The sequence below is a fragment of the Xiphias gladius genome, chromosome 8 (genome assembly GCF_016859285.1).
Source record: "Xiphias gladius isolate SHS-SW01 ecotype Sanya breed wild chromosome 8, ASM1685928v1, whole genome shotgun sequence".
NCBI classification, from domain to species: domain Eukaryota; kingdom Metazoa; phylum Chordata; class Actinopteri; order Istiophoriformes; family Xiphiidae; genus Xiphias; species Xiphias gladius.
The window spans coordinates 9806984-9826107 of record NC_053407.1 but is presented as its reverse complement, the minus strand read 5'-3'; the positions used below and the strand labels follow the sequence as shown (position 1 = coordinate 9826107).

The following is a 19124-nucleotide window of genomic DNA, read 5'->3' as shown; positions in this document are numbered from 1 at the left end:
GTGAAGTTAACACATAAATGACCACTGCTTGGCTGAATCAAAACACTGTGGCTTTGCAGCTGTATTGCTGATGTGTGCCTCCAAACATACTCAGGTATGTGTCTCTGCAAGCACAATATAGCTTCGAGCTGGCCTGTACTGATCCAACACAACTGGCCATACATCTTAATATGGAGTAAGTGTTCTGTATATAGAACCACTATTCAGATACAAGCCGTCTAACAGTGGTTGACATATAAGAAACAACAGAGAGAACATGCAACATTACTGTGGCAGATTTAACACAAGCAACACTTACTCCACAAACTGAAATATTAGTAATGCAGGGCCACTGTTGTTGTGTGCTGTGTGGGAACAGCAAAACCATGTGTAGTAAGAAAGCAAAATACATTTTCATGACCAATAACAGGTATCTTTTTAGACACAACTTCAACAGTAATTACATCAAAATGGCTCTTTCAGATGCATACTTAAAGATGTAGGCAAAGGACTGCTGGCACTCCCTATTCTTGCAGACACTGAGTGACGTTAGTGACTACATACTGTAGGGAAATTCTGGTTGCTTTTCCTTGTGTATCTGAAGCCGTTATGGTGCAAAGTAATTTATGCCCATAACCAATTACAGGTACAGGCAATACAAGAGGTCGTGCAGGTTATGTCGCTGAAATTGAATTTTAAGGCATAAGGCTTGTGTGTCAGTGTTTGTGTACATGTAAGGGGCGATTTCCTTTAGTCACCCATGCCACGGTTTGGAGGTAGGCTGACAGGAAGCAGACTCATACCAGATCAGCAAGTCGGCCCTGAACAATCTGTAACTTAGTCAAAGGAGCATGTTTCCTGAAATGTCTATTGTCTTATTTTTAGAACACCCCGGAGCAAACTGGGAAACACCCACTACTACCCCTACAGGGGAACAAAGCTTCGGGACCTATTCCTTAATACGTCTTCATTTCCTGAATTTCCTGAGTTCATCCATTCTTGATTCTCAAAACCTTGTGTGAAACTAAATGAGCCAAGGGAAATGGTTTGTCAGCATCACTTGAGAGAAACCTCTCGCAAACAAACAATTATTCGCAGTTTGAAAGGGTAAAAACCAAGCAGCATGGAACATGGCGCAATTTCCCACCAGCTCAGATGTGGTCACAAACAGTGAGGCAGTGGGCACTCCGTCTCTCCGGTGACAGCCTGTCAAACAGAGGAAGAAAAACAGGGACTGTGGGCGACTCTTCAGATTAAATCATCGGCTAATTGGTAGACCTCACAGAACAATAAGGGCACACACACAGCTAAAATGAAGGCTGTTAAAAGGTAGATGTTTAGAGAAATGACACAGCGATGTGACAGTTATATACAGTTATGTGAGCGGCAACAGAGTGTTGAATGCTATTCAACACCACAGCAGCCCTAACAGCAACACAGCTGTCAGTGGTTGATGCAGATATTTGTTTGAACATGTGCATGCGTCCTTTCCCATTAAAAACACATCCTTTAAACACATTGCCAAACTAAGATATGGAAAAGACAAATGACCATACACAGCCTCCTCACTTGGGAAGTGGGGTCATTACCACTGACCACAGATTTAGCATGTGGACAAATCTTGGCCTTTGGAGATGACAGTATGCACTGGACAGACAGGAAAATTATAGTCAATGCCATACCGCTTCCCAAGCATCCCAATGATGCCGTTTCTGATCACTTTGGATATGAGTAACTGTCACAAGAACAAACAGTCCAACTGCCTGGTAGTCATAGATATGGACAACTATTTTAAACATACTTATATGTGTAAATCACATTGTGTTTCATACATGACTAGGTTACCTATAGTGAGCATGGCAGGATGCTGTGTTCACATGAGTCAGTGTCTATGTGGAAGCTGCAGGTTGACGACGCAGATGAGACCAGAATCTGTCCTATGAGCTTAACCACAGACCGTGGAACACTGTCTGCTGTGACAGGCTCGGCACCAGACAGCCACTCATTCTGCTTTCTTGTGGAACTTTGTTCCACACGATGTCAGCTCAACCAAAACCAGAGCTGATGGCCTCTGAAGCTGCCGAGTGTTTCTACAACCTGCAGCTTTCCACTCGCAGGTGCCCTGCTTAACATTTAGCCTTCTGGTCCTGCTGTATATGACACATGACTGGAAATAATTAGTGGAGGACTAAAATAAAATAAAGAAGAAGGAGAAGGGATCAGGAGGGGAAGCATAGGAGGAAAAGAGGTAACCCAAATATAAGGACAAAGGCAGGGAAAAAATTAAAAAAGGAGCAAATTTTAGGTGGAGACGTGGCATGTATTTACTCAGCTTTCCCTCCAATTTAGCCAAATGCAAAGTCTAAAAGTCATTCATTTTAATTTTCTGGCTTCAAAACTATAAGCTTGTGGGGTAGAAACAATAAGGCCAAGAACTGACATTTTCCTTCCACGTTTTAACCTTTCTTGTGTGATAAAAATGTTTTCTTTTTCTCAAAGAACAAAGAGTGTATTACACTTCACTACTTTTTTGGAGCCAGTACTTAACAGGCCTCTTAGAACAACACCTAATAAGGATTCTGTGAGCTCATTCATTAGGGGTGGTGAGGCAAAATTGATCTCAGAAAACTGAATTACTGCTCAGTGTGACTCTACAATACCCAGCACCAGGCTGATGTTTTTTCTTTTAAAAGTCACTCTTGTTGGTGAATGAATGCGCCCTGGGATGTCTGACACTTGGGATCAAGCCAGAAGAAGTATCAAAGGAAAACATGTCTGAAGTCAAACATCTGAAGCAGCCCTTTCAGATGACAGGAAACAGGAGAAAAACCTGCCCTAAGGCTGTGTACTGAAAATGTTCACTTGGCGTTCACATTGAACCTTGTGATGTGTTAAGAACGACACTGAAAGTGTATCTGCTGAGCAGCAGTACATCTCAAATCAAGGTTCAGCGCGAGTCTTGTCAAAGCTTGCTATAATTACACCACCTGAAATTCTCACATCAGATCTGCCATTGCCACCTGGATATCAATGCCTAACTTTAAGCTACACCTTTACTAATCGGCGCCGAATGTTTAAAGATTTGACATAACAGTTTGACATGGAGGTGCTAGTGATTTCATAATACTAAAAGCACTCTGAAAGTTGGATCCCCTAGCTCTCAGTATAAATGCGTACAGTAGGCAGGTCTGTTGGATATCCCCCTAAGGTTTCATTCACTTGTGATAAAGGCAAGAGCGTGAGAAGCTCCTTCAGTATATTCTTAGTACTGCCTCTCCCTTCTCGTCTCTCTGCTCCCCCTTCTTCGGATCCCAGGGGCCTACTGTTTTTTTAGGCTCTGCTCATCAATCTTATATTTTCCAATTTCTCTGTGACACTGGAATCTGCTCACAGGATTTTACTACACTTAGGCTACATAAAGAACTGAGAACAGTATTAAATTGAATATCAGTATATATTTCTATGATGTCTTTCTATCCAACTACACCAGACGTAAGAAAGGAACTTCAAAATAAAACAGGATGAGTTTAGTGTTTTGTAGGTTTATTATCAAACCTCTAAACTGTAAATCATAGTACATAGATTTAAAAATTTGCTAATTTATTCAGTTAAATTATGTGGGAGACATTAGCAGTAGAGATTAAATTATTATTCGTAAATTGTTCAGTCAATTGACAGAAAAATAATCAGCAACTATTTTGTCTATTAATCGTTTAAGTCATTTTTCAAGCAAAAAAAAACAAAACAAACAATTTCTGATTCCAGATTCTCCAATGTGAGGATTTGCTGTTTTTCTGTCTTACTTGGTAGTAAATTGAATATCTGTGGACTTTTGGTTTGACAAAACAGGACATCCGATAATGTCACCGTTTGCTTTAGGAAACCGTGGAGGGCTTTTTTTTTTGCCAATTTCTAGCATTTTATTGATTTAACTGTTAAATCAAGAAAATAATTGTCAGGTTAGTCAGTAATAAAGATTTTAAGGCATAAGGCTTGAACCTTAAATTAGTTACTTGCAGCCCTAACATATCCTGCACATTTATCAGTCCAAATAGTAAAAATGTGATAGCCACGGGAAGACCGCAGAAAATATAGCTGTATCTCCCATCAACCACGATTCCCTTTCCTCTGTTTAGCCGAATACAAGTCCAGTAAATCTGATCTAGGCCTTTCATTGTGTAATGTGGTCTTGTGGTCACTACAGATTCAGTGAAGGAGACATCTACCTGCCTGCTTGTCCTGACTTTCCCATAGTTGATCTTGCTCAACTATTGTTCTGTAGCCACTGGGTTCATTTTTCTGCCATCTACTAAACGATCTGCATCTCTGCCTGCCGGAGTCCCTGCGTGCCCAACAGCCCTCCTGTACATCTGAGGTTACCAAGAGTGAAATTTTACCCTGAGAGAATACTGCAGTGTGGCCAGCCTGAGCCAGACAGCCCTCTAGCATAAGGACCAGTCCAAACAGGAGGACTGAATCATTGGAGATAAATCTCTATTTATACTCTCCCAGGCAGGCATCCTGATCAGACCGTCAAATTTGATCACATGATGAACTGTAAGTATAGGGTAAAATATGTCATGCACAGCAGCCATAAATGTAATACTTGAAATTGTATTTTAGTAGTAAATAGTAATAATAGTAGTAAACAGAGGTATGATCACACAGCCAAATTTTTCTTTTGATTTTTCATTCTCAACAGTATCAGTCACAGAGTGTGTGTTGCTACACGATGGAGAGCTATTAAGGAGGCAAAAACCATTGATTCAAGCAGCAGTTAGAGCTTTTTTCAAGTAGCCAAGCATTCCATTTTAATGACACAGTCAACGGCAAGACAGGGGGCTTGGACACACACACAGCTTTGGACAAACACCAACGCAAATGTGGTGATGATCAATCACTGTGTTGTTCTGGCAGCTTTAAGTACTCACACGTGGGGCATATAATTTAGATCAGTTACTGGGAACTTCCTTTCCATAAAGAATTGATCATAATGCCGAAAATGCAACCAGAGAAATAAAATTACTAACTTTAGAAGCTGCACTTGCATCTAAGAACATATGGCCTTTTGGATCACATGCTGCAGCGGCTTTTACTTACATACTGAGCTTGTAGAATGCAGCCATGTGTATGTGAGCGAGAGGAAAAGAAAAAAACACATGATGGGGTAATGGCAGGTCAGAGGGTTGAACAGGAAATACTTAATTGATGCCCAAAGCAACTCATGATCTATGTAAGGAACAACAAGTGCCATGGATGGTCCATCAGAACTTATTACTGTAAATAACCCTCTGTCTTACTGGTGCGTCACAAACCTTCAGTGACACTACGAGGTTTTTAAATCAAGGCCGTCAGGCGCGCGCACACACACACACACACACACACACACACACACACACACACACACACACACACACACACACACACACACACACACACACTTTCACACAGCTGTTACTGATCACACACACCTCCTTAACCCTTAAAATACACCGTCCTGCCTGTGGGTTGCTTTGGCCTTGCCAGCACCACTTTAGGTGCCTTTTGTTCTGTACTGGACTCAATCTTCACGAAAGATTGACAAATTATAAATTGTTTGAAAGCTCTAAGGCTCCCGATTCTATCTACACAAAGCATTTTAAGATCCCCATAACACTGCAACAGCTCCTGACACAGAATTGGTTCAGACTTGTAGCTATGGAGTTGGATACTACTACCTACTACCGACCTTATGTTCCTCTTTTATGCCAAATGAATAAATAAAAGATAGGTAAGGCAAAAACACAAAACAAGCAAAAAAAAACAAAAAAGAAAAAACAACTTAAATTTCCACCATGTTTGTGACTCCGTAACTTTTGTTCAGTGTCTGTTATACTCATTGAGACTTTTTGGTTGTAAAATTTAAAGAGTTTACTTTCAAAGGGGACCAGAGTTATGACTGAAATCAAAAGGGTTGGAGAACAGCAACCTTTTTATTTTGGAAACATTATTTATGGGCTCATCAGTAAGGTTGTTTATAGAGACTGTGTGAGACAAGAGAAATGACAAGAATGTTAGGTACCTGTTTACATTCTAGAAATACATTATCTGGAATTAGTGTGCCAAAGGTGTGTAATTAACATACAACATCAACTGAGGAGAGTGGGCAACACATGTAAAAAGTGTTTTTTTCCAAGTCCACACTGAAGTTACTGAACACACTGAGAATATGAAGCAGGCAAATGGCATATGCATGCATATTAAATAGTGAGCCTAGGGACTAAATGGGAACATGTATGCACATAGTGATCAGAACTTCTATTGATTTAGCAGGACATTAACCCTGGGTCAAGAGCAGCCAAGTCTTGAGTCAAGTCCACCTAATAGAATTAATACAGGGCACTGATTACCTAGGAGGGAGAGGACAAATGTTTAAATGTTCTCACTAATAAGCCTGTGTGTTAGTATTATGCCCCAACCTAAGCCTTCAGTCAGGGATTCAGCACAGTACTGCATCTTTCATGATACCAGTTATCTCCTTTGATCGTCTATATGGGTTATCAGAGCTTGATTGTGAAACAGAAGTTAGTGAAACATCTGTAAGCATCACTTCACACAGTACTCCTTATGAATTTGTTACGAGAAATATTTCTACTGTAGAATGACACAAATGTGTTCGCCAAAGCTGGAAAGCTTGGCTTTCAACACCAAGAGTGAACATTTGTTTATATGAACTTATTTCTTGGGAAATCAGTGTGTACTCTGTACACGATTACTGTGGAAACTCTGTAAGACATCTAAAGATGTATTAAGAGGACAAGCGCACATGTGGCAGATGAGCTGTAACAGAAGCAAAAATACTGCACACACTCTTGTAATTGTTATTTCTCCTCAGGCTTCACAATCATAATGGAAATTAAATACCTTTGATATATAATTAAAAGGGCCTGCCTGCCACGGAGCCAATTTCATGCTTACAGGCAATCCCCAAAAAACCCCGACCACAGAGAGCAACAGTCAGTCTGGATTCTTCAGAGTGCTATATCAGGCTGTTTACAATTCCATTTTTCTGGAAAAAAATCTAAGTAACACAATACAAGAAAGTTGTTTAAGTTACAACATACAGGATCCCTATTCTTTACTGCTTTGAGACACTAACAGGAGCCAGACATTGGCAGACAGATCTCGTCCCACAGGGGCTGTATCAGTCGCAGCTTGGACCAGCAGCACTCTCACATCTGAGAGTTTGATTCAGTGTGGTCAGTCAGAAACAAAGGACATCATTCCTGACCTCAGTGTCTAAAAAGAAGAACGATACGCATAGAAGTACGTCTCAGTCCAAACTTTCAAACCACTCAGGCAGAAACCCGTGCCACCATGCGTGGCCTGCTGTGGCTACCATTTGTGTTCTGTCCGAAAGGGAAAATACAGATCTTAAAAGGGATCTCATCTATACCTCCTCAAGTTTCTTCACACCCACAATTAGTGCATTCACACACTTCACTGGTGTCCCATTTGTAGCCCCAAACTGATTTCTGAGTGAGCTCAGTATAAGCCAGTCTTTTCAGCATGCATGCTCAGAGTCCATCTGATTTGCATGTTAAACAGGGTCCCTCAAAATATGTGAATGCATGTGTCAAACAAGCTCAGAGCAGGGCCAGAGAGGTCCCCTGTTACCGCCCTCCAGTGGTGTTTGGGGAGAAGGCAAAGTGAGAAGGAGGGAAGAGGTTCAGGGGTCAAGCAGGCTGCATCACTTCAATGAAAGCCAAGAGGTTTGTGGGCGAGAACTGGAGTAACAACCTCCTGTGTGTATTACACAACTTCCAGCAACACCAGCACCCTAAAGGCATGAGTAACTCTATCCTCTCATATCATGAAAAGAAGGTTCTCATGGATTTATACTGTACGACCAAAACCCAAAGACACTGAGTTTACTATCACAGATTTAAAGGCGGAACCCGCAAAGTTTGGAAATGTTTTCTAGAAAAACAACCTAATTGAACAGTTATCAAAATAATTGCTGATTCTTTTTTTTTCCAATCACCATGAATCCACTGACTAATTCTTTCAGCTATAGTTAGTTGTGGTGAGTTTATAAGCAGATTTTCATTACCGGTAACATTTCCTTTAAATAACTGCCCTAGTTACACCAAAGTAAATATTCATTTATTATTGGAAACTTTATTTTCCATGTATGTCGAATTGTATGCTTATCTGAAGACAAATTTCACATTTTTGCAACTTATTTTTTAGATCGTCAGCTGAACAGCTGACTAAAATAATCTCGAACTGTGCAGTTACCTAGAATCAATAAATTGGTGTAAAAATTGGACACCGTCTCAAATTTACCTATAATTATTATCAATTAACATTGTCCTTTTCAGGAAACTTTCTAAAGAAATTACAGTTACATATATTAGTTCATTTTTAGGGAGTTTGTAGGATTGTGTGTGAATAAAGTTAAAGCCATTCAAATCAAAATCTCTGCCTTGAAAAGGTCACTACGAGTTATTTCAGTGAGTTATCTAAACTAAAAATTTTTACCTCTCCCATGACCCTCCTACAAACCTTTTATGGAAAAGTTAACCCTTCAGTTCATCTGAAGTCATTTCACTGGGCTGTGACAGTGAACAGCACTCCATCCCATCCCTATTAACTATGAAATAAATAGCAGCATCTTATAAATAGCAGCCCAGAAAGCTGGAATCATCAGCATAAAAACTTAAATAATCAGTCCCTTAGTTATCGTTTGTTATAAAGCATCACAGACTGTGATGTTGGTAAACATGAGTGAGCTGTGTGCAGTTTATTGAAATTATGCTGTATGATTTTTCGCTATTTAAGGTCAGGTGTCTCAAACAGTGACAGTGACAGTGACCACCGTTTGCAGCAGACAGCGTGCAAGTTGCTCAGTACAGCTTTCAACAATGCATGCTGCCATTAGAATTACCTTGTTTTATTGTTTTGCCAAGGCAACCGTTCTTAACTGTTTTGGATAACGGAGCATACGCTAAAGATGTTCTAAATGACCTTGGCCACCAATAATCGGTCATTTTCATTCTCCTCAACACAACAACACACTGGCAAGCCTGTCTATCTCAAGCATTAAAAGTACAATTTGCTGTGCTATATCTGGTTTTTGTATGTGCTACCCGTGCGTGCTCGCCTGAAGAATCTCATTTTGTGACAACAATGTGGAGAAAGCGCCAGTTATTCAACACAATACTTCGTTGCCCTCAACCGACAGGCATCAGTACTCCTCAAAATAGCACTCACATCCTGAGATCTGAATGCATTCCTATAGATATCCACTTCTTCATTTTGAACACTCAGAAATCAACAAGCCTGTCAACAACTCAAAAGGCTGCAATGCAATGTATACATACAACATGCGACTGAAGTTTCATGGCAAGACTTAGACCTGGGTAATACAAGTTAATACAAAACGTTTGTCAAGTAAAACAAAGAAAGGTGAGGCTGGATAGATGGTAAAAAATATCTACTTGACATTCACTTACATCTTCTTTTCAAAGGCTCTCTCAAGTAAATTTCAAGGTTCAAATGCAAAATCTGAAAAAAATTAAGACATTTTGCAATATCAAAATCAGTCATCATACTGTAATTAAGCTGTAGCTCAGAAGTGCATTCTTTAACTTTCACAACATTTTTTCCTAACCACTTGGAAGCTCAAACTGCCTGTTTGAACTGTTATGTAGTTAGTGGGCCACAGCAAAAATACTTCACTCTTATTATATAAACATCAAATTCTTTGAGTAGCTTTTGTGTATTTACAAGTAAAAACAGCAGGAAATTGGGAAACCACTGTAACTGCCCTGATATAGCAGGACACAGATAAACATAAACTGAAGTTAATATTGGGGAAATTCAGAGAGTGTCAAAACATGTCAACTTTGATGACAGGCTGAAAAATATCACACCTATCAAACCTCCACAACAAGCCCCATTTTTTGATGTTAAAAAAGGTTGAGTAAACTGTCACCTACTCTTTGGAGCATCACAGTTGCCAAACAGAATCAGAGGCTACAGGATAGCAAGCTCAGGAATAACTTTGCCAAAGGATTTGCTTGTGGCCCTCCCCATTCTCTTTGTCTCCCTTACTAAAAACATATACATGTACACCAAAACACACTATTAAATGAGGAGGATTCATTTATGTATATCATGAAACTTCTTATACAGGAACCTTTGAGGGCACACTGAGTCCAATTACATATCATCTATTTTTATGGGTCATACAAGGACATCTGTTTTACAAGGACATCTTGCAGCTGGGCAAGTTAGAGATAAACAGGCACACATCAACAAAACAGACTAAGAGTCTACAGCTTCTGCGAGGCTGTACTTAGGCACAGCTCTGTTTTAAGCTAAATGCTAAAGTCGGCAATGGTTCACACTGACAACATGCTGATGTTCAGCAGGTGTAATATTTATCCTGCATTCACACAATGTCACCAGAAAGGGAAGAACAGGAAAAACACTCACTTATTCAAATGTGAGAATATTCAAGCATTCTAAGGTATTAGCTCTACTGCTCAACTTTAGGTTCTTTTATGGTGTTACATATTTGTAGCAGTTCATTACGAAGTGAAACCACATACGAGCAGAGTATAGCTCCTATAAAATGAGCCCAATTGTCTGTAGCAGTGTTAATACTGGATTTTATTTTGATGCAAGTTCCTGTGATGGTGCCAACAGTTTGCTGACATGCCTTTTCACCAAGTGGGAGATATCGCTGGTGTCTGAAATTCCCAATATCTCCGACTCGGAATTACAAGTTGAAGGCTGACATGAAGGGGTTTTTTTCCCCTCACTCAGCTGCTCATTATTACGGTTTAAACAATACGACATGAACACAGCATTACCATGTTCAACATCTTAGTTTAGAATTTTTGCATGTTAACATTTGCCAATTAGCAGTAAACACAAAGTATAGATGAAGCTGATGGGAACAACATTAGTTTTGCAGGAAACTGGTCATAAACCAGAGTATTGGTCAAATTAGAAGTTTGACCTGATGATGGCGCTACATAAAAAAGTTATTGCAATTCCTCCTGACGGGGACATGACTAGGTGTACCAAATTTCATGGCAATCCATTCACCAGTTGTTGGATATTTCACCCAACACCATATAGTATGTGGGCCTCAGGGTGACACTAGAGGAAAAGTCAGGGGATCACCATAGTCAGCAAGATTCATCACCTGGGAACCATTAATGTCTGCAGCCTACCAAATTTAGTGGTAGTAAATGTAAGAAAAAAAGACTGTTTAGGATCAGAGCTAAGGAGCCTCGATGGGTGCAAGATTGCAACAATCCACCAACTTGTCACAGGCAGTCAACTGGCAAAAAGGTGCAGAAGCATGTAGGATTTCAACACGTGTGCAGCTTCCCATATAACATGACATTAACACAAATCAGAGTAAAATTGAAAGTAATGACCCATGAAACAGAAGCCTATATTTTACTGATGGCACAGAGTGGCCAGAGAAAATGCAGCTTTCAATGCTGTATGGCTCCAGATGTTTTGAAATAACTACATTCAATATACTATTTTATGTCCATCTGGGATCTTTAAATGTGTTATTAAAACATTTAGCAGCACAGATAAATGTTTCCTCAGTGCTCGGTGTGTTGGTAAGTTGTTTTTTTTCCAATAAATTTGAATTTAGATCAGGTATTTACTGAAGATACTCACTCCAGTACTAATATTCAATGGTTGCTGCAGATTTTGCATCAGAATTGAGCATTATTTAGTAACCTACTAAATTTTGTGGATGCATGGAGCTTAATTACAGGGTTGGACATTGTGGTTTCTTCATTTTAATAAACCAAATGTGTGTAATTTAGGCTTTTGTACATAAATGACTGGGTAACTCTTTTCATGGCACTCTTTGATTTTAAATAAGTTACACTCAACTTTGAAAAACTTTTTACAAATCAGGCAGGTTTTAGAGTAATTTAAATATATATTCTGCACTCTTTTGCACATTAGCTTGATTAAAGGATGATCAGTTCTAAACATGTTTAGTAACAAGTGGGTGTATCACTTATTACTGACCTCTTCCCTAAATGATGATTGACTACTGATGAAAGGAAAAGCCAGGTTTCAAAACAGTATGTCACCAGTGAAGTGGCCATTGAGCATGTAAAGCAGTTCAATTACCATGGTGAGGTCTCAACCTGAGAAGCAGTGGGCTCTGTTGTGACTCACAAAAGGTGCTTTTGATTAGAGCATTGGCATGAGGAAAGAGGAGAGCTGGCTCTGCCTTGCCAATGAGGCTCCCTTGTGTACAATTAATCACAGCAGGTTCAAAGCTGGCAACAAATTAGTCTTTCAGAATCTTTTTTATTGTACCAACATGCATGTAGGAGACCAGAAAAGACCAACAGGAGGGGCCACCCCCAAATTTGTGCCAGCAAAGTTGGCAGAATAGGAAATGTGCCATCGTTTATTTTCTCTCAAAGAACATTTAGGTTGTTGTATGTGCTTCACCAAGTAAATCCAAAGACATTTGATGCTTTAAATACTCAAAGGAACAAGGTCTAATTTGCTGGTACTCGATATAAAGATCAGTATTTCCTTCATGTAACATTAATAGGATCATTTATTAATCAAAATTAATGTAACATTATTGGTAGTAATGGTTTGTTATCAATATGAATTGCATGGGTGCAGTTTTCTGAAATGATAATGGATGAAGCTGTGGCTTTTGACTGCACAGGCTGCTTTCTGGAATTCAAATTTTTGTATTTTAGTGACTAACCATGAAAGTACCTGGACTGAAATGTGAGGGGAGGTATAGAGGGAGGTGTGGCATCATTTTTGATGACTAAGATTACTGGTTTGATAAAATATAGTTGGCTGTCTGTTGGTGGCAGTACAGGTAGGTCTTTCATCTGAAGCCTTTAATTTGAGGGACATAGTCCAAGTTGTTTTTTCCTTTCTTTTAAATGTATAGTGTGGGGCCCTTTATTACACACAGACATGAAAGGACTTTACAAAGACAGAAAAGTATGTAGGCAAATGTCTGTGATTTTGTGCCCAAGAGAGTGGTAGAGTATTTTACAAATTATGATTCAAAATAGCCAAATTGCTAATCATTAGAAAACAGGAGCAGCGACCAGACACCCAGGCCCATGAAAATTCTTCAGGATACTTTAAAGTTGTTTCTCCACTTCACTTTGTCAATTCACTGAACTCCTTCAGAACTTCCTTTATCATATATCCCCATTCAAAAAATGTAAGGTTGCTGGGGATGCCAAACTCAGTGTACTGTCCATCCACAGAGGATGGGGCGACATGACCCCATGCTTTTCAAAATCCAAAAAGTTGATTTTTTTTTTTTTTTTTTGCTAAAATCTCTTAACAGTGTCCTCTTACCATCCTCCCAATGTAATCTAGATGAGAGACGATCTGAGTTGATAAAAATGTTGATACACTCATTTGAGGTGCTCAGAGCACCAAGCAGCGGAACGTGGTGCTGCGAGAGCTTTACGACTTTTTTTTTTGCCCCAGAATTTGGCTCTCAGGCTAAAAACAAGTTGTTCTACCTTGTTGGTGGAGGGGTTGCAGCCTGAAAGGAGTACCTACAGAGTAAAAGTTATTATCTATCAGCTCTATCAAGAAAACGTGATTTTAAGTCAGGTTAGCGCATGAAAAACAGAGGAGAGATTCCTTTATTATTTTTGTTATAATACCATTAATATGTAAAACACAATAACAAATTCACCATAAATTCTTATGTGCTGGATGTATTTAAAAGGAACTTTAACAAAAAATTCAGATTAAATTATTTTTGTTTTTACTCGAAAACCATTCAAAAGCAGAGAATATATATAATTCCTTTTTTTTTTTTTACATCATTTTGTCCCCAAACTTCTGAAACCAAACCTACAACCTTTACCATGCAAGAGGTTGTAAAAGGTTTCCCAAAAGTTGCATTTAAAGCACTGCATTTTTAATTGCAACTAAAAGAACTACTAAGTGGATATTACCAACTGAATAAGGTGCAGATGAATGTGAGGACTGTCGGTAGGCATCATTACACACACACAAGACATGTTGGCCATCTAAACCTCAATTCAACATGAAAAAGGACAACATTCACCGTTTGATAGCATACATAGGATTTCATACAAAGCATTAGCACCATGCCTCACTCAGAAAAGTGAGAAGATCTTGAATTTCCGTTACAAAACAGTCTGTTGAAAACAAGACAGTATTGCCTTGGAAGAGGATTGGAGAAGGTAATTTATGCCAGCCTCTGTCACACCCAATAACAGTGTAATCCTTCCAAAAACAAACCTTTCACAACTCCAGTGCCGATGTTTCTGGCCACAAAATTACAAAAAACATGAATTGGTGTCAACCCTGCTCTTGCACACTGAGTCACACAGGTACATGAGTTTAATGTAATACTGTGCAATAACTACACAAAAATTTTCTAATAAATACTACCTTCAACTGAAACTTTGTGAAGTTTGTGAAGTCATAAGCTAGAATAACAGGCTGAAGAACTCATTGTTTACTGTTAAAAGACAAGACAAGCAACATTAGGCTACAGGCTATGTGCAATTATTCATAATGTGTTTTAGGCCTGGTGCACTGACGGGGATGCTGGTGGGCATGTGTCTCTATTTGAGACCTGTAATTGTATGCATTTGATGTCTGTTTGTTCACTCTTATGTAAAACATAGCATGCCTGTGATAAAAGACAAAGTCTCCAAAAAAAAAATAGAGTTTAGTCTAATATAATTTAAATGGCAAAAAGCCCTGTAATGCTAACAGCTGAATCTCCTGTGCTTCATCCCTTTTCCCAGAAAATGACAACAGCACTTTAGAAACTGTCACATTTTATGCGGCGTGGTTATACACTTTAGATGTTGAAAGCTAAGACTTTACATGTACAAAGATATTCAATGATCAAAGTCCTGTTTATAGTCAATGGAGCCATCTCTCAAAAATAATGGTCAAAATGATCTGGAGCTGGATAATGGGATCCCCTCCATTCCTGGTCCAGCTACAATCGTGGACCTATTGTGGAGTATTTTTAAAAGGCTGGAAGGCTCAAATACGCCAATTCAAATCCAAGAAACCTCTCCAAATTTAAAGTAACTAACGACAAATAAAATCAATACCATCTCATCAAGCATAATATACTGTATGGCTACAGTAATGTGACCCATTCCCTTCCAAAGGGAACTCTGCGCAACAGCTCACACCTCAGCTACAATAGTTAAACTATGATTTACAACACCGGTTATCACTTGAAATGGATTTATGGCTATGGACAAGGACCATTTCTACAGGAATGTATGTGATTCAACGAGACAAAAATTATAACCAGGTGCTGGCTTTCTTCTCTTTTTCCCTTACTTCAGAAAAGCATAAAATTTTGCAAAATCTAAAAGAGCCTAAATAATACAAAAAGACGGAAAAGTAAGAAGTTGGAGGAGAGCTAGGGTTGCAATTTGAGCTGCACCACTGCTCAACTTTAACAAGTTACTAGTGGAGAGAAATGTGTAGCCCCTGGCCACTTTCTTTAGTAGTGAAAAAACGATGACTCATTGTGCAACATCATCTAATAAGACAGGCAGGAAAAGCTTGCCACAAGCAGAAATTCACATTTTGTAATAAAAAAAAAATGCAAAAGACATTAATTTAATATTAATTCATTTCTAAGCAGTGTTTACGGCTTACTGAGGGGACATCATCTTGGAAAAATTTGGTATGTGAAGCCACCATTGATAGGTCATGTGTTAGAAATCATATGAAAAAAAATTTCCCCACACACCAGCCTACCAACACAGATAAAGGCAACCAACACAGGCTACAGCTACACAGGGCGTCAGGAGAGGAATCTCTGCCAAGCTAAAGTCAACACGTCTGACATTACAAATCCCATACAGAACCGAAACAAAGCAGCATGATACAGTGTGAAAGCAGAGCAAATAGCAGCAGGAGGGCCTACTGTTCTTTATCAGTGGCTCTTTTTTTGTCTTGACAAAGTTCTACAGCTCAACTCTTGCATGCTGAGATATTTTGGAAGTGATACACATAAACAAAATGCTTGAAATGGTCCAAGCTGTTCACAGTGAAGAAACAAAACTCTCTGAGAAAATTAATATGAAACATAATATATTCCATCCTGATGCACAAACAGATTCAGACATGAATTTAGTTTTGGTAAAAGAAATCTGCTGCACCTTCAGGCCGAACAGGCATGATCCCGACGTGGAAATAGACTTGACTGTAAACAGCCGCCTGTTAGTCGCATAGCGATGTCAAAATATAGGCACAGGATGTTCTGCTTGCAGTGTATATACGGCTGGGAGTTAGATATCTGATCTGCATCTCATGGATGCACAGCTTGAGTAGGCCACATAAAAAAGTTGGAAGACTTGCCTGCAGGCCTGAAATAAGGGGTGTAGTAAAGGCTTCTCTGAGACAAGATGCAATGTCAGAGTGACTCATGGCACCCACTGGTCAGCAGCACAGAACCAGCGATATCTCACACAGACAACACAGCCTTGCTCTTCCTGTTGCTGATTGGCCCGGAGGGATTTGATTAAAGTGGCAGAAAAAGAAGGGGGGGTAAATGTTGATATAGCAGCACAGCTCATCCATTGTGATGCCCAGTGGAATGAGATCTGCCCACTACGGACGGTGCTGCCCCCTCATCCCAGAGAATAGGAACTTTCATGAAGGGACAGAACATAGAACCGAGTACTATGGTGACTGTGTGGGGCAGAGAGAAAGCTGAGGAAGTAAACACAGTTGGAGCCTCACATTGCTACTTTTGTTTACCACTGCAGAGAATCAGCCAGTGCGTCCCGGAGGAAAACCTCTTGACAAAGGTTATGATTATTACTGATTCAAAATAGTCATAGAGACATTTAGCTGTTGACGGCAACCTTTAATGTCAGTGACTGTATGTTGGCTTCATTATGTAAACTGAGGCCTCGCAGAAGAGCTGAACGCAATGAGAAGCAGATGAGGGTTCAAACCACTCATTTTTCCCCCCTTTGAGTGTAGTCTGATGTTGCGTATGGCTTGTAGATATGATTGCTGGGAAAGGAAATCAACACTGACATAACTAATCCATTGTAAGTCCTTCTTTGCATGGAAATAGATTTTGATAGGTTTCTATGGTTAAGTTGCAGCCAAAGAGGCAATTAAGCCTCTACAGCTGGTTGAAAATAATCAACCAAAAGACTGAAATTAGAAAGAAAACATACATATTTCAATTCAACAGTAGGTCATGGGGAAGGGGGGAAGGCACTGACCCCGTGCCACGAGAGCAGCAGGAATGTTGGGTCAGACGGTGCAGGACCTCAGTCCCCTCAAATACACCAGAATAGACATGATCCACAGCACGACACCATTATGACGAGCTGCTGTTTTGATATGGCCCACTTGACCTCTGTGTTGGGTCTATTTCTCTCAAAATGTGTACACTGTGAATTCAACACTTCCCCTGGGGTAATAATAAATACTCTACCTTAACAAAAGCATGTGATAAATTATTGACAGAGAGCCATTTTTCTGAGGACAGACACTTATGCCTTAAGTTTAATAATAATAAATGAAATGAGCCAAGAATACCTTGTCAAAAACTTGACATATCCTGTAGCTTTGCATTACAAGGCCCTTTCCACATCTGGTAAATTCATCAATGAATGGGATGCACCACAAAACGCCGCTCACTTCTCACTTTCAATCACCACTCTGCTTTACAGGAGCTTATTAACACAGGGGCCAACTCAGAGGAAATTGAAATCAGAACTAGAAACGTAGTTCCCGGTGGCACTGAGGTCTGATCTAAAACAGCTTTACTTCTCAGTGATCAGGTTTAAATTCACACTTCCAGCCATCTAAGGTGAAGCTTAAGGCATAAACACACAATCAGCATGATTAGGCTAATCAGCGTGCCTGTGCTCAGACAGTCGCACACTGTACAATGCGGAAAAGAAGGGTCATTCAGCGCGGAACTACGGTGATGAACTTATTGTTGAATGAGGCGCGATGCCCACATGGATCTGAGCAGCATCCCATTCAGCTGTTGCCTCTGAAATGACTCGGAATATATGCCTTTGATTCCTGACATTGCTTCAGGCTCCCATGATCAACTTATAATGTCACTCGTACTAAAAATGCACTTGCTCAGAATGCAAATGCGTGTTTCATTTATACCAAACAGGAGCAGAGTAACTTAATTCTAAAAAATAAAATGAAGGACATAGGTGCTAATACATTTTCAGACAGCAAAACAAACAGGATTAAAACTTCAAATGACTTCTTTGTATGATGCCTAAATTGTTTCACTTTTCAAGCTCACATTCAAAGCTTCTTGGCATGTGACAAACTCACGATCCCCTGCCAAAAATAAGCAGCTTGTGCTCATAAAATAATAGTGATGGGAATATTATAGTCTTAACAGGGGTTCATAAAGGAAATGAAAATCACCTAAAACTCAGGTCTACAGACACTTTAACAACCTCCAGGACTTTATAATTGCAGGAATATTCCCACAGTAGTTAAAAATACCATAAGGTCACTACAAGCAGTTATTCACCTACTCGTTATAGAGACATCATGTTGTGGTTGTTTCATTTTATGGCAAGCAATCTTAAAGCTGGGCCCGGCAGCAGAAAGTTCTCAAAACATAGCACCGTGTTCATCGTGGGATACAACACACAGCGAAGTTGGACGGCACACTAAACTAGGATGTCATCGCGCAGCGCTGAGTACGGCCCGAAAACGAGCCCTGCTGTCAGTGAAGGGACTCGAGGAAAGCCGCCCCTTACCTGGTAAACGTCCCTCCTGTGAAGCTACTTTGCCGGTCAGTGGCTGCAGCCTGTGAGACGGGGAGAAAAAATCACTGCCACGCAACGTCGGTGCAACAGCGTCAGCCCCAAACTTTCAAGCCGGACAAGGTTAGTGTTTTATGCTGCTTCTGTCCTGCCAGAGGGGGTGGGGGGAAAAAAAAACCTATCTGGGATCGCGCCCTCCTCCATAAAGGGGACCTCTCTTCCTGACAACTTTCGGAGCCCGCTTTATGTCTCTGTTTGATGATGAATTTGGGACCGAGTTTTCTGGTTGGACAGGGAGGAAATGAAGTTTGAGGAAGAAGACGGGGCTCTTAC

General features: G+C 39.9%; 1 protein-coding gene across 4 annotated transcripts in view; it reads right to left on the bottom strand.

Moving 5' to 3' along the window:
* tspan9a (tetraspanin 9a) overlaps positions 1–18880 on the bottom strand; it is a 163175-nt gene extending 144295 nt beyond the window's left edge. The window contains exon 1 of one of the 4 annotated variants that reach the window (XM_040133132.1): positions 18786–18880. The gene's annotated coding sequence lies outside the window, so the exon portion shown is untranslated. The remainder of the gene's footprint in view (positions 1–18785) is intronic. The other 3 variants (XM_040133131.1, XM_040133129.1, XM_040133130.1) reach the window with 3 other exon arrangements.
* Positions 18881–19124: the final 244 nt, after the last annotated feature.